The following is a 4,813-nucleotide window of genomic DNA, read 5'->3' on the forward strand; positions in this document are numbered from 1 at the left end:
AATGGATTGTGTAATGTAAAAGCAAAGGGTTTTGTAACTCCAACAGTGCAGAGTCTAACTGGGAGACATTATATCAAGGGCTGTTCTTCAGGATGTCATAGTCACATAATTTCGTGAATAATGCTGAGGAATGGATAGATGTGACTTCCTTTGTTCGACTCTGAGGGAAAGGGCAATGAACAAATCAACTATATTCAGCTGAATGACCACAATGTTCCTTCTACAGGAAAGAGTATTGGCTCATTCAATTAATTATTCTATCATGGATATCACATAACCCTGCTCTGTGGTGTAATGGTGCAAGCCATCAGCAATACTCTTATGATGCTCTGTGGTGGGGATGAGGAAAGCAAAAGGACTTGTATTTTCCGTCTTACAGTGGAGATGATTTAAACTTATTGAACATGGTTGAACTCTTTTTGCGAAAATAAAAGATAAAGTTTAACAATTACAAGATTTAGTTAAATGGATCATTCTTCATTGCTTTAAATGGTGATTATATCATTAATGTGAAGAAATTGCATTCTATTTTCTTGCTTTTTTGCAATATTTTATTGGGAGGGGCAAGAGACACTGTAGAAAACTAAAGTGAATTTGGAAACAAAGTTAAACAATGTTCTTTTTTCAAAAAAAAAATTGCTGGACAGATGGAAAATATGGTTTCTATTCCTGAAGGTGAACAAGTTGAGAATTATGTTGTGATAAAGTTGGGGTTGGCAAATCGTATACTGCCATGACACACTTATTGCAATAGAATGCTGGCTGAATGGAATTAGAATTGTCAGGTGCTTGTTTTTGTCTACTATCAGCTTGATGGGCTGAAAGGTCTTTTTTCTATCCTGTAGACTCCTCTGCTTATATAAAGAAGAGCCACAAACATTTTATATGTATTTGCTTCTGTTACCTGTAGTGTGTATGGGTATACATTGTTGTTAGTCTTTGTATCTTATGTGTTGATACAATGAGCATATTTGGGACTCAGTCTGAATCAGTCAGCACCTTTGTGTATGTGTCTGTATGCGCTCAGTAGTGATTTGCTACTTGTCAGTAACACTACTTGTCACACTTGGTTGTTGAAACTATGTAACAAAGTGATGTCTTTCTTTGAGGGGGTAACAAGGTGTAGAGCTGGATGAACACAGCAGTCCAGGCAGCATCAGAGGAGCAGAAAAGCTGACGTTTTGGGACTGGACCCTATTTCAGAAATGGGGGAGGGGAAGGGGACTCTGAAATAAATAGAGAGAGGTGAGGAGACGATGATGGAAGGTGGATAAAGGACCAGATAGGTGGAGAGAAGATGGGCAGGTCAAGGAGGTGGGGATGAGGCTAGTAGGCAGGAAGTGCGGGTGGGGGTTGGTCAGCGAGGTGGGGGGAGCGGATCGGTGGGAGAAAAGATGGACAGGTCAAGGAGGCAGGGACGAGCTGGGCTGGTTTTGGGATGAGGTTGGCGGTGGGGAGATTTTGAAGCTTGTGAAGTCCACATTGAGACCATTGGGCTGCAGGGTTCCCAAGCGAAATATGAGGTGCTGTTCCTGCAGCCTTCGGGTGGCATCATTGTGACACTGGAGGAGGCCTGGGATGGACATACCGTCCAAGGAGTGGGAGGGGGATTTGAATTGGGTTTGTGACTGGGAGGTTCAGTCATTTGTCATGGTGCGAGCGTAGGTGTTCGACAAAGCGGTCTCCAAGCCTCTGCTTGGTTTCCCCGCTGTCGAGGAGGCCACACCGGGAACAGTGGATACAATACACCACATTAGCAGATGTGCAGGTGAACATCTGTTTAATGTGGAAGGTTCTCTTGGGGCCTGGGATGGGGATGAGGGAAGAGGTGTCAGGGCAGGTGTAGCACTTCCTGCGGTTGCAGGGAAAAGTGCCATGGGTAGTGGGGCTAGTGGGGAGTGTGGAGTGGACAAGGGAGTCACAGAGAGAATGGTCCCTCCGGAAGGCAGATAAGGGTGGGGAGGGAAAAATGTCCTTGGTAGTGGGGTCAGATTGTAGGTGGTGGAAGTAGCGGAGGATGATGCGTTGAATCCGGAGGTTGGTGGAGTGATACGTGAGGACAAGGGGAATTCTGTCTTTGTTGTTTTTGTGGAAGGGGGGTGTGAGGGATGAGTTGCGAGAAACGCGAGAGATGCGGTCGAAGGCATTTTCGACCACTGTGGAGGGGAAGATGCAGTCCTTGAAAAACGAGGACATCTGCGATGTCCGGGAGTGGAATGCCTCATCTCGGGAGCAGATGCGGCAGAGGTGAAGGATTTGGGAATAGAGGATGGCATTCTTGCAGGAAGGTGGGTAAGAGGAGGTGTATTCGAGGTTGCTGTGGGAGTCGGTAGGCTTGAAATAGATATCAGTTTCCAGTTGGTTGCCAGAGATGGAAACAGAGATGTCCAGGAAGGAGAGAGAGGTATCAGAGATGGTCCAGGTGAACTTAAGGTTGGGGTGGAAGGTGTTAGTAGAGTGGATGAACTGTTCAAGCTCCTCATGGGAGCACGAGGCGGCGCCGATACAGTCATCGATATAACGGAGGATGGGGCCAGTGTAGCTGCAGAAGAGCAGCTGTTCCATGTATCCTACAAAGAGGCAGGCATAGCTTGGGCCCATGCGTGTACCCATGACCACCCCCTTTGTCTGTAGGAAGTGGGAGGAGTTGAAGGAGAAGATGTTCAGGGTAAGGGCGAGTTCAGCTAAGCAAATAAGGATATCGGTGGAGGGGGACTGGTCGGGCCTGCGGAAGTTGGAAGAAGCGGAGGGCTTTTAGGCCATCTGCGTGGGGATTGCAAATATACAGGGACTGGACGTCCATGGTGAAGATGAGGTGTTGAGGACCAGGGAATCGGACGTTTTGAAGGAGGTGGAGGGCGTGGGTGGTGTCACAGACGTAGGTGGGGAGTTCCTGGACCAGGGGGGAGAAAATGGAGTTGAGATAATTGGAGATAAGTTCGGTGGGGCAGGATCACGCAGAGACAATGGGTCAACTAGGGCAGTCGGGTTTGTGGATTTTGGGAAGGATGCAGAAATGGGTGGTGCGGGGTTGGGGAACAAGAGGTCGGAGGCTGTGGGTGGGAGGTTACCTGAGGTGATGAGGTTGTGGATGGTCTGACAGATGATGTTTTGGTGGTCAGGGGCAGGGTCATGATCAAGGGGGCAGTAGGAGGAGTCTTTCTTTATCTGGTTTGTGACATTATAAAATACCCTTACTAAATGTAAACTTGATTCCTTTCCTGTTTGAGTACTTTCAACAAGGAGTCAGCCGTTAACATTTCAAACAACATGATGTAAATGTTAATGGGCTATGAATGATATTAATTGGAACTAGCATGATGTCAATTGACAATGGAAACAAAAAAAAAAAAAAACTTGCCTTTCCTCAGTTGTATCTTTGGATACATCTCTGGAAATTGAGCTCAATATAAGTCTGATTCAATCCACTCTGTCACTGGAAAGGATATTCTCCATTCTGATCGCAATAACATACCTGCTGTTAGTTAGAAGCAGCTGCTCACACTTGGCTTTGTCCCGACGAAATATTACATCATCTTGGTCCTTCGAGTATTTCCTGGAGGAAGACAAAAGAGATATCTCCTGTAAATCAACATCAGCCAAGTTTGACAATCTCAAACAGATTAATGTATATTTAGTTAATAGTTATTAGGATGTTTCTTTTCTTTAACTTCACCTGTCAAAGGAGCAGAACTCCAAAAGCTTATGATTTTAAATAAACCTATTGGACAAGAACTTTGTGTCATGAGAATTCTGTCTTTTCTTTAAAGCCATCAATTCAAACACAAATCTGATTCCATTCTTACATCGAGCTGCTTCTTGTCTGAGGATTTTTTTAAAAATATATAATTCGATACCAATTGAGTGAGAATCAGAAACTAAGCAATAATTGCACAGCTCCATCGAAGGTGCTACCCAAAGATGCTGCAATGTTGACACAGTTCATGTTACCAGATTCCAACACACTAACTGTTGAAAAGAACAATAGGCACTATTTCAAATGTTCTACTCCAGACATATGATCTGTTAGCTCCAATCTACGTCCGACACAAGATACTTGTATTCCCACAATCTTGTCTATGTTTCCACTATTTACCACACCATGTCAACAAACAGCGTGAAATAGAGGCCAAACAGTAATTTGCATCAGTGTTTACAGATTTGAAAACCACAAGAATGACTCCCAGCAGCTTCTTGCCGCTTGTGTTCGGACCACACACAGCCCGAGAAAGGCCTCTCTCTTGCCCGCCAGGCCGCTCACTCCAAGTTCCGGGACCAGTTCCTGCCCCGCTCAGCCTCTCACAAACAGCCCCCGGTTCTCCCTGAACTGAGCCCGAATCAATGCCGGTCTCGGAGCACCCTCTGTGTCCGAGACTCACACCTCGATATGTTGCCGGAAGGAGCCTGCTGTTCCCTCGCTTCCCTGGGCGCTGGTCTCTCCATTGCGGTCTGTTTCAAACAAACCTCTTCCACTCACTGAGTCAATGCTCCTCAATGGCAGCGCTGGGGGAGGGCCTCACGCAAGCGCTCCTCCAGCATTTGTGGGGATGCGGGGGAGGGAAAGTATTGCGCATGCGCTGCTTTCCCCAATTTTTTTTAAACCGAGCTTGCACACAGCGCAGACCGGACACGGGATCATTGCCTGATCTTTCTGTAACGGGCAGAAGGAAAGCGCGGGGTGTAATACAGCCCAGACAAACTGATCAACCGGCCGTGTAACCGCGGTCAATCAATCTTATCAAACCCGCCGATTTAAACATCTTCAAAACGAATATTTACAGAATCCCATTTTTTCGGTACATTTTTATTTCGC

The sequence above is a fragment of the Rhincodon typus genome, unplaced genomic scaffold, assembly GCF_021869965.1.
Source record: "Rhincodon typus isolate 14 unplaced genomic scaffold, sRhiTyp1.1 hic_rhity00000051, whole genome shotgun sequence".
NCBI classification, from domain to species: Eukaryota; Metazoa; Chordata; class Chondrichthyes; order Orectolobiformes; family Rhincodontidae; genus Rhincodon; species Rhincodon typus.